Source organism: Erithacus rubecula (assembly GCF_903797595.1).
Source record: "Erithacus rubecula genome assembly, contig: scaffold_329_arrow_ctg1, whole genome shotgun sequence".
Lineage (NCBI taxonomy): Eukaryota > Metazoa > Chordata > Aves > Passeriformes > Muscicapidae > Erithacus > Erithacus rubecula.
In genome coordinates, this window is record NW_027636001.1 from 61,554 (window position 1) to 73,557 (window position 12,004).

Below are 12,004 nucleotides of genomic sequence, written 5' to 3' on the forward strand. Positions count from 1 at the left end.
ACTGGGAATGTTTTGTCTTTTTATGCTGCTAGGATTTGATTCAAACTTACAGATGCATTCCCATTGGCCTAAAGCTGGAAATGCTTTGGAGCTGCTGGTTTCTCTGAGTGAAAGAGTGACTTGCTGCTGAGTAGTTCTGTGCTTTATGTCTTTGTGAACTTATGGCTTCTGTGGTGGTTCAGCTTCTCTAAGATGGCACCGTAGGCATGGATTTCATCAATTCTCATGGAACTTAATTAACTAGAGAAGTCTCTTTACTGCCCTTGCCTGTTCTGACAGTCAAAAAGTTCTGGGTAGCAACAGTGGTTGTGTGTGCAGTAGCAGTACTGCTCTGAAGTTCCGTTCCTAGACCCTGAGTATCATCTCATGGAGTCTGAGAGGATCCAGCTCACTCTGTGCACAAGAAGATCCGTGGATAAATAGAAAGGCAACATCACTTCTTGGAACAGAACTACTGAGATGGTGACTGCTGCAAGTGACCCAGTATTACTGCCTGAAGAGCTAAGCAGTGAGAGGTACCTGCTCAGGACACAGACAGCAACTTGAGGAATAGTGGAATTCACTAAAATGCTGCAGTAAAGCTGCAGACAATTCTGGAAGGATATGCTAAGCTAATCAAAGCATATAACCATTAGTAATGCAATACAAAGGACAAGCTAAGCAATGCACCTAATGATGCTACAAAAGAATGCCTGTAGTGATGAAGAAAGATACATCACCAGTTACTGCAATACTTTGCCATCACCCCAGTCTGAGACACCTCAGCTCTGAGGGGAAGGTGTCACAGGGAAGGACTGGAAAACCAAGGTTCAGGGAATTCCTGTGCGCATCCACCTTGCAGGCCACTGGACTCTGCCAGCTTTGCTGTGACAGTAGCCCAGCTTTTGTACTGTTAAACAAACAAGCTGGCATCATGTGTCATTTCATCCTCCTGTTGGCTTTCTCCCAGAGCCTGGCTCAAGGAGGAACCAAGGGATTGTCTTTGATCCTATACCCCTGGTTAGGCCAGATGTGGCCTCATGCAGTTTCTAGATTCAGAATGGCAAATACATGTTCTGCCAGTAAATACACATGTAACAATGCTTTGTTCATGAGCAAATATATATAGATAACATTTGGCTGGAAGGTTCATCTATAGGTCAGCTTTGTCTCCAGGCCTCTTGTTCAGGCCTCAGTCAGGGCCTGTTGTTCAGCCCTTGGTACTTCAGGCCTTCTCCAGAGGGGGCAGGAGGACAATGGAGACTGCCAGAGTCCTCAAAGGTGGGTTTTCATGCAAAGGCCTTTTCATTCCTTTTCAGAGAAATCCACGTGTTGGCTTTATTTCCACCTATTTCTCTTTCCTCAGGCAGGGATGAGAATCACAAAAAGGTTACTGGAATAAATAAGAGGCAAACAAGACCTTTTTCTTCCCTTGATTCATCCGCACGTGTTGCAGAGAGCCGTGTGGAGCTTCTGGTTGTTGTGAAAGCTTCATAAATCGGGGAAAGTGCTTTCTGCCAACAGCTCAACTACTGCAGCTTTGCTCAGGATTAGTGCTGCTTTAGGTCGTCTCTTAGTCTAGGCCTTGGATTTCCTGCTTCCATCCACTACCCATGGCTCATTTCATGTTCTAGGGGGATCCCTTTCCCCAGGATTTTACTGCTGCTTGTCCATGCTTGAAAAATACTTGAAGCTTGGGGGAAGTTGTTCTTTTGGCCCCACTGAGAGGAGTTTGGCTCCATCTCTGTTCCTCCACCCTCGTGGTTGTTAATACACACAGACAAGGTGGCCTGAGCTTTGTCTACTCCAGGAAAGAAACAGGCACAGCTCCCTCAGCCTCTGCACACAGCTCACGTGGTCCAAGGCCTTTGGCATCTTCTTGGCCATCACGGGCCATCATCTTCATTTGCCATGGTACTTTTAGGTTTTATCACGTTGTCCGTGGGGTGTAAGAATGTTTTAGGAGTTGCAGCAGTTACATTTCATTCATATTATGTCTTAACTGTATATTTGATATATAATTATAGGTACACCAGGAACAGGAGGGAAAACTTACTAAAGAACTGGAAAAAGGTAATGTGTCATTAGGAGTGTTTTTAAGGAAAAAGGTGACTGTTTCTATATCTTGACAGCTTTCAAGCCATTACTTTCAAATTCCTCTATTAAGCACAGAGATGTTTTTCTGCTAGCTCTCCATTTTGGACTTGAATTTGAAAAGTTCCTGCTTCCCAAAATATTGCATAGAATGTTATGCACTTGTCTTGAAAAGAACAGAAAGAAAATTCATTCACTGGCTCAAAGAGAAACTTGGTTGACGATGAAGTTGCCCTTCACTACAGTTAATTTCCAGCAAAAACATCAAGTCCCCAGATTTGTATAGATCTTTGTAGAGTTCAGCCAGCCCTTCCTTCCCTGTGCATGGATTGAATTCAATACTAAACCATACCATACACGTTCTTTACTTTGTTAGATTTTTATTTTTCCTGCTGTGATTGTATGATATTTCTTGCTTGTCTTTGCAGCCTAGATGTTGGCAGTCTTGTTTGGAATATGTCACAAGTGCATGATCAGGGACAAAAGATAACATTTCTTCAGGAAGAGACTGTTCAGTAATGTTTAGGCAAACATGAGTTCAGTGCTTGCAACATGGAGCATAAAACACCCTCTACAATTTGAGGCCAGGCGTCCAAGGAGGAGTCCACCTGCTTCGTGATAGCTGGTCCTCCAGAGTCACTGCTCTGCAGGGACTGCAGCTCTTGTAGCTGTAGTGTTCCATTAAAGCACAATTTGAACGTTTAAGGGAAGCAAAGACTTGAGGCTGAAGAGCTGTGCAGGAGCTGTGCTAACAAGCACTGCTAAGGGCCACTGGAGTCGTGTGCAGTCCCAGAAGATGTTCACTGAACGTCTGTCACTAGCTTTACAAATGCTGTTGACTGATAAGCAAATGTGCACAAAACGTGTTTCTTCCTTTTGCCCAGCTCTTCCCTTGTTAGGTATCCTTGGAATTTTTGAAGCCTCATTCAGGTTTAGAGACTCTCAAGTCACATAAAATGTTCCTACAGCGCTTTATTTCTTCCTGTGTGCTGTAAAAGTAACATAAAGAATGTTGTCTCTTCTCCTTACAGCCACTGCTGGACTCAAAACTAGATCTGCTCGACTTACAAAGAAGTTTCATTTGTCCCAGGATCCCGTTTCCAGAGCAAAATATTAGTTCTGCCTCACGGTCGCCTCCTGACCCAGCCTCTCTCTTCCGCCCGAGTCTTTGGCTTCGTCCCCCCCCACCACGTGCAATGACTTCGCCGCTGTCACCGGTCTTCATCTCCTTTGTAACCCAAAATGTTGGCAATCCACTCAGCATTAAAGAGGTTGCCCTTATTCCTTCATGGGCTTTCCCCTGCAAAGTGATTGACTGGATTTTGCCTGAAGCAGTTGTGGAAGTACTCACCAAAACAACCCATAGGCTCAGGGTAAATAGCTTTAGATGTGGATATTGGCTGCTGGTTTTTATTTGGAATACTTCAAGGTCACTTCTGGGGAAATCAGAACATACCCAAAATAACCCACAAATATATGCACTTTATGTCATGTCTAGTCCTATGTGAAACAACTGTCCCAAAGAACCGCAGATTTATGTGCTATGGACTTTTTGCATGTACCACCCACGGCAGGGACTCAGTTCCTCAGCACTAATACGGATGGATATTATTGCTATCACACTTGCAAAATGGTGGGACTTCAGCATGTTTCACATATGGAGTAACCAAGAGCAGGTCTCTAATTTCGGGATGTGAAAAGAACATATTTTAATAGCCTCATAACAGGTGCTAGAACAAATGATGAATAAAGACAAACCTAGTTCCAGTTCATACCCTGGTTCAAAAGTGGACGCAAGCCAAGGAAAATGGCCACGTACAATCCCTACAGATCTGCAGAACTGTATTTCAGTGAAGGAAATCCCTTTAAAGCAACTTGGCATCACTCTTGTGGAGCTGTTTTAAGTACTTGCATGTCCAACACACCTGCTGCATTTCAGAGACGCAGCATGCCTAGTGGTTATGGGCGGCACTCATGAAACACACATGCCCATCAAAATACGGCTTTTCATTTTAGAGACTCTACTGTCATAGAATTGCAGGATTGTCTAGGTTGAAAATCATCCTTAAGGTTGTCAAGTCCCATTGTCAACCCAGCACTGCCGAGTCCACCACTGAACAATGTCCCTGAGTGCCACTTCTGCACTTTGTAATCTTTTAAATAGTTCCAGGGATGGTGACTCAGCCACTTCCCTAGGCAGCATCTTCCACTGCTCGACAAACCCTTCTGTGATGAATTTTTTTCTTCTTATCCAGTATAAACCTATCCTGGTACAACTTGAAGCATTTCCTTTTGTCCTCTGACTTGTTACCTGGCATAAGAGACTCACCCCCCAGCTGCCTACAAGTTCCTTTTCAGATCATCATGGCGAGCGATAACGTCTCCCTGCTGTTTCCTTTTCCCTAGGCTAAACACCCTCAGTTCCCTCAGTCATTCCTCATAAGACTTATTACCTTCCAGGATACCTAAATGCCTAAATCAGTAACCAGGCTTCCATACGATCGCATACTCCGCTATTGCAGCCTTGGAGCGATCATCTCGAGACCTGCGGCGGCCGCCGCCCGCTCGGACTGGGATCCGACCCCACCCTGAGCTCCATTTCGGGGACGCGTGCGCAGCGGCACCGTGGCCACGCGCTGAGGGAAGAAGCCAGAGCGAGGGAGGCGAGAGCTGCGAGAGCTGCGAGAGCGCTGCGGCAGCGTCGGCTCCGACCGTGCCCCGGGGCCGCCTGAGGGCAGGCAGAGCCCGGGGCCGCCGGCCGCCTCACGGGCCGCGGGCAGCCTCCTTCGGGGAGCCCGCCGAGGCCGCCCTCACGGCCGCGCCCGAGCCTGTGCCCGTGCCATTTCTGTCCTCGTGCCCGTGCCACACGCTCACGGCATCGATCGCTCCCCGCGTGCCTCTGGCCGTTGAGGCGCCGCTCACGCGTGGTGCCGCGGTTCTCTCGTTGCTCGTGGTTATGTTGGTGCCGCGGTTCTGTTGCTGCCCGCGGTTTTGCCGTTCCCCGGAGCCGGCGCTCAGAGCTGCCCAACCCTCTCTGGGAGCAGCAGCTCGTTCCGCGTTGGGAGCACTGCGCGTCCCTGCCGCCGCCTCGGAGGCTCCTGGCCGCAGCCACCGCGCGGGGCGACTTGGCCTCTCTCTTGCGAGCGCAAGTCCTCGTCGCTTTCATTTCATTGTCCCTCATTGCCATCCCCACCCGGAGGCAAGCAGCGCGCCGGGTGCTTCGCGCTGCTGTATTGCCCCCAGCAGGGCCATGGCGTTGCACGCCCTACAGAAGAGAGTCAGGGCACTCTTCATCACTAGGCGACAGCAGTCGCCATCCAGCAGCCGGTGTGGGCAGCCCTGTGCCGCCACCAGCGGTGCCGCCAGTGAGAAGGTCCGGGGCAGGCTGCACCGCGCGGCTGCCCGCGGCGACCTGGCCTGGCTGAGACGGTGGCGCTGGTATTACAGGAGAGCCGGCATCGACCCGCCGGACCAGCAGAGGCGGTCAGTTCTATGGGCCACCGAGGGGACACCTTGGCTGCTTCTGGCAGGCGCTGCTGCGGCAATTTCTGAGCCGAGCTCCACTAGTTCTCGGCAGGCTTCTCGTAAGGGAAAGGCAGAACGAGAGCATCAGCATGGTGCTGATGACCAATCCCCCCAGCAGCTTTGGATGCCATGTGGAAGCAGCGCTCTTAAGGCTGTGTGTGGAATCGCGTTCAAGCTAATGGCTTGAAAAGCGAGATTTGTCCTGTTAGCTGGACAGCAGTGAACTGTGGTGCATTCTGAATGGAAAGGTAGCTGTTAATCCTACTGTGCGCACGGGATATGGAGTGTCAGGCTGGAGTAGGAGCAAGTAAAACTGTCCCCACTTGGCTCAGCAACTACCCAATGAGTGTAGAAGGCTCCAGAGGCAGCACACTGACACCCCCCCTGCTGCAGCTCTCCACTTACAGCAAAAGCTGCTGAAGTCACTGTCTGCAGCACGCATGCTGACTACCCCGTCCCCTTCAAAGCCTCAGTCAGCACTACTGAGACATGCAGTCCTCCCAGGCAGCTTTTCTAAGTTGTACCACTCCTAGAAATACAGCAGTTGCAAAGCAGTTCTACCAAACCAGATGCTTAGCAGCATCATGTTATTAGCCCTAGTCTTTACTGGCACTTCCTTCCTGGCAGAAAAAATACACCAGGCGGTCCAACAGGGAAATTATCCATATTGGCAAAGGAGAATTTCAGACTGCCATTTTATACCTTAGCTGTACAAAAATTGTGAGCTCAATTTTCCAGCTACAGTGAATCATGTTGAAGGAAAGTTGTACCTATAGCAGACTAATACAAATACCAGTGCTTATGCACCACTTAAGTCTCACTTAAGCCGTATTTGGAAATCTTCCTTGGTACACAAGTCTTGTAATGAAACAAGAATTCAGGAACAGGAATGAAACATTTCATGAAGACGGGGAAAAAAAAAAACAGCTGCTATCAGATGATACTGAGAAAACTACAGATAAACATAGAGAACATTGAACAGAAAAAGCAACAGAATAGGAAATACCAAAATAAAAAACAAACCCACAAACCTGAAAGGAACTATAAAAACTAAATTAAAAATAGAAATAGAACAAAAGTAAAAACAAACACTTTGATGTCTTCAACAATGTCCTGAGCCAACACAATTAAGGAAATAGTAGGATCAAAGATTGATAAAAACAGCTGACAGTTGCTTTAGTGCCAGAGACTGGCTATTTCTTTTGCATCTTTTTGGCTGGTAAAGAATGAACAGTTCCTGTTGTACCCATGTTGTGGCTACAGCCACGGGGCACCAGATGTGGAATGTGGTGCGGGGTTCTTTCTGACCCCCAGGTGCTCCTTGGCACCTAACTCGGAGCTCTTAGGCTCTTACGCGTCAGGTAATCGTAAATAAGCAAAGCAGCTAATAGTTAAAAGGTTACTTATTACAAAGCACATCTTATTACAAAGCACATCAGTCTCAACAGGCAATAGCAAAAGCAATGGCAAGCAATGGCAAAAGCAGCAGCAATAAGCAAATGGCTAGAAGCCAGAATGGCTAAAGCAAGTGGCTAAAGGTGAATGGCTAAAAGCAGCAACTCTCCCCATACATACTGTTGGATAGGATTTCTCCAACAAGCTAAGATGCAAGCTCAGACCACTACTTCTTAACCTATTAGAATTCTGGTTTCTTAGCTCACCACGTTATGTACACAAGTACGCATAGAATCCATCTTGTTCTAAGATATGGAAGCAATATTCCTACTGTTACTCTCTTATGCCTAAGTCCTGTCTACAACTACAGGCTTGGAGCCTCTACTGAAGATATCCATGTGTTTACAACCTTCAGCAAAACACTCTCTGCTACCGTGGTATTTGAGGCCATTCACTTCCTAAAACCATTGCAGCTCCTATTAAACCTTATTCAATGCTTACACTCTGATTTCTCTCTGAAGAATTCAGAGAGACCCTAACTCACTGACTCCAACACATGTGTCTCTATGACCCCATCAGCATCCCCTTATCTTTAAAAGCAAGAAAGTGAATTTTAGCCCGTTTAGCTATCAAAGTCACTAACTAGAGCTGACATTGTAACCAGAGAGTTTTTTATTGATAACATTCTGAAATACTTGACATGGAATTAGGGTCTCCCGTTCTTAGCTGGAGAGTAATCTGCAAAAACGAAACTATTCGTGGCTGACCTTGTGACCACTTGAAAAGTTGAGATTGAATCCTCCTGAAGAGCACCGAGATGACTTGTGTTTACCCCATGTTGCCATGCTGCAAATAAACATCTTGCCTTTCTTCTAAGATGGCTGCAAGAAAACAAATATATCCAGTTAAAAAATGCATTTTGCTCTCCATTTTTCTATTAAATGGTCAGACTGACTACAGACATACTCTCAAAATGCTAACTAATGGTAATTTCCTAATACTCATAGAAACTTAGGGTTTGCAACCTGAACGTACTTAGCTGTGGCTTCAGCAAGAGAGTATTTTTCCATTTTTAAAAATTATTGTTATTATTATTTTGGCTTTCTAGAGAACAGGTCTAATAAAACAGAAGACTGCTAATACACTGAGAATCAACTAATGAAAGTGACTGCGCATCAGCCACCTCAGTAAAAGAGAATACTGCCAGAAGCAAACATTTGACAAAGCTGTGAAGATTTATTCTGGAAAGGGAAATAAAAATTTTATTGTATGTACCGTTCTTAGTGATGAAGGAAAAGAAAGTATTTCAAAGGGCTGAATCACTTCCCTACAAAGTTCCATTGCAGGAAATATTTTTACTGCTAGTCATAATGAAATGCATTCCTGTTTGAATTAGGTTTTGTTTGCTATCTGTTTTTCAGAAATTTATAGGCAACGAGTAGTCTCTAAAGATAGGAAGAAGCGTTCTAGAAAGGTGTTCCATTAGCCAAATCCCCTACGGTATACTGTACCATGGCATCACCCCCAAATTATATGAGAGTTGAGCTGCCCAGTGGTATCACTGTAGCAGAGCAATGTTGAGAATTACAGCAAACTTAACAAGCATTTTGCTTTCTATACTACATTTTCATACAGGCCACCTGCATGTATGTTTGTATGCCTCTGTGTCGGTGCCAACTTAGCCCCATTTAGCAGAAAGTAACTTTCTAAGTCTGTCACGGGTGTTACAGAAAATTCCCAGTCTGACCATTCACAAAACTGTGGCAGTCACACACCCAGGGCCAAAAGGCTTTCCCTGCTGGAAGCGCAGCCCCTGCAGGGCGGGCGGCTCCAGCCACGTGAGGGGCTGCGCTTGACACACCTGCCACAGCCCCTACTCACAGCAATAGACACACCTGCCACAGCCCCTACTCACAGCAATAGACACACCTGCCACAGCCCCTACTCACAGCAATAGACACACCTGCCACAGCCCCTACTCACAGCACTGGACACACCTGCCACAGCCCCTACTCACAGCAATAGACACACCTGCCACAGCCCCTACTCACAGCACCTGACACACCTGCCACAGCCCCTACTCACAGCACCTGACACACCTGCCACAGCCCCTACTCACAGCGTCTGGTCCGGCCTCCCTGCCGCTCTGACCCCGCCTTTCCCACAGCACAGTCTCAGACATCTCGTTCCGTATTTCCCTGCAGTAACACATGAACGGCTCGAGCTGCTGCCTCTGAGGGGAGCACCCACATGAAGAACCTCTGGGCTTCTGCAGCCTCACGGTCGCCTCCTGACCCAGCCTCTCTCTTCCGCCCGAGTCTTCGGCTTCGTCCCCCCCCCACCACGTGCAATGACTTCGCCGCTGTCACCGGTCTTCATCTCCTTTGTAACCCAAAATTTTGGCAATCCACTCAGCAGGAAAGAGGTTGCCCTTATTCCTTTATGGGCTTTCCCCTGCAAAGTGATTGACTGGATTTTGCCTGAAGCAGTTGTGGAAGTACTCACCAAAACAACCCATAGGCTCAGGGTAAATAGCTTTAGATGTGGATATTGGCTGCTGGTTTTTATTTTGAAAACTTCAAGTCACTTTTGGGGAAATCAGAACATACCCAAAATAACCCACAAATATATGCACTTTACGTCATGTCTAGTCCTATGTGAAACAACTGTCCCAAAGAACCGCAGATTTATGTGCTATGGACTTTTTGCATGTACCACCCACGGCAGGGACTCAGTTCCTCAGCACTAATACGGATGGATATTATTGCTATCACACTTGCAAAATGGTGGGACTTCAGCATGTTTCACATATGGAGTAACCAAGAGCAGGTCTCTAATTTCGGGATGTGAAAAGAACATATTTGAATAGCCTCATAACAGGTGCTAGAACAAATGATGAATAAAGACAAACCTAGTTCCAGTTCATACCCTGGTTCAAAAGTGGATGCAAGCCAAGGAAAATGGCCTCGTACAATCCCTACAGATCTGCAGAACTGTATTTCAGTGAAGGAAATCCCTTTAAAGCAACTTGGCATCACTGTTGTGGAGCTGTTTTAAGTACTTGCACGTCCAACACACCTGCTGCATTTCAGAGACGCAGCATGCCTAGTGGTTATGGGCGGCACTCATGAAACACACATGCCCATCAAAATACGGCTTTTCATTTTAGAGACTCTACTGTCATAGAATTGCAGGATTGTCTAGGTTGAAAATCATCCTTAAGGTTGTCAAGTCCCATTGTCAACCCAGCACTGCCGAGTCCACCACTGAACAATGTCCCTGAGTGCCACTTCTGCACTTTGTAATCTTTTAAATAGTTCCAGGGATGGTGACTCAGCCACTTCCCTAGGCAGCATCTTCCAATGCTCGACAAACCCTTCTTGTAATAAACGGAGCAGGGCCAAAGCCTTTATTAAATAGCAGCTCTTTTATTGAAAAATTGGGCGGGGTGGGCCGTAGCTAGGGTCTCCTAGCTGCTTGCCTAGGCGACGCTGGAAGGAGGCTCCCGTGCAGTCCTGTCCGAGGGCAGGAATGGGAGTTCCAACCTCACAGGCACGTCCAGAACTCAATTGGGGCTTGTTGGTCCAGGGGTGTCACTCTTCTCAACAGCTCCTTAGTTCATGGCCAGTTAAGACTTCCACTGAAGAGGTGTTTCTTGGGAACTCTGGAAACTTTGCATATGGGGCAGTGTCTTTTGATTGACAGGGAGCAGCAGCAGGCGGCCGGAAGTGAAGTGAGGGACAGGGCGGAAGTAGGAAGTGATTGAACTAGAACTGGGATTGTTTGGGAAAGTACAAACAGATGGCCAACTTGGGGATACAGAACATGCACATCAAGAACAGTAAGTTGCTTAACGTTTTAACAGAGGGGACAACTCTTAAAACTATTTGTAACCCTTAATTTTATAGCTGCTGAACCTTTTTATTTACCTGAATCCTTCCTTTTTTTCTTTGATCGGATCTTCCACCCGCATCAAGTCACAATTTTTGGCTTCTTGGGAGTATAACTTTTGTAGTTCTAAATATTGGTTTAAGATTTCTTTAGCTGAATTATGTTCAGGGCTTTGGGTTTCTATCATCAAAATTTTGGCTTTCGTTTGATTAGTCATGTTCTTTATGCTCGTTTATATGGTGGAATTTATAACCTTAATTAGACATGGGATTAGGCATGGTAAAAATAAAAAGCTTATGACTGCACTTGCAACTAAAAAAGCTACCTTTTTCCACCATTTAGTTTTTCAGGACCAGAAGTCATCCCACCAGCTGGTGTCCACCAGAGGGGTCCATTGTTGGTTTCCTACGTATGCTACCTTTCGGATTTCTTTAGATATCTTTCGTATCACCTCGCTTTTATCATCAGTTTCTAGGCAGCACTCGGATGTATTAAATTTTCCACAAATTCCTCCTTCATCAGCCAATAAATAATCTACTGCAAGCCGAATTTGATAGACTACTGCTCGGGTCTGAGTTAACTGTTCTGTAATGTGGTCTAATGCAAGGGCTGTTCGATTGGATATTATTTCTAATACTGCTTGGAGTCTGATGATTCGGTTCAGCATATAAATAGGAGTACGGTATCCCCACGACCCATCTTGTGCCTATGTAGCTGGCCCATATACTTGTATGATACGTTCAGGGGTCCACACTTCTTCTTTCCACTTTTGGGTACTTCCTAGATTAATTATGCTCCTCTTTTTTTTTGCGGTTAGCTTTTAAATCATCATACAAGGGAATTCCTAATTTAGAACCCAAATTCTTTGGAAGTAAGAAAAATGCGGGTTTTATAATGCCAATTGTACAGCTCCCAGCCCAATCTCCTGGAAGATTGGTATGTGCAGTGTCTCTGCATATCCAGAATAGATTGTCAGGTGCTGTCCAAAAGGTCTGGTTAGTTTCTGTGGGACATGTCCAATATTTGGATAATTCTTTTAATTCCCAGAAGGGATTTATTTTCTTTTCAGCACATTTATATAAATCATATCCTTTGTGATAAACACATCCTTTTTCTTTTT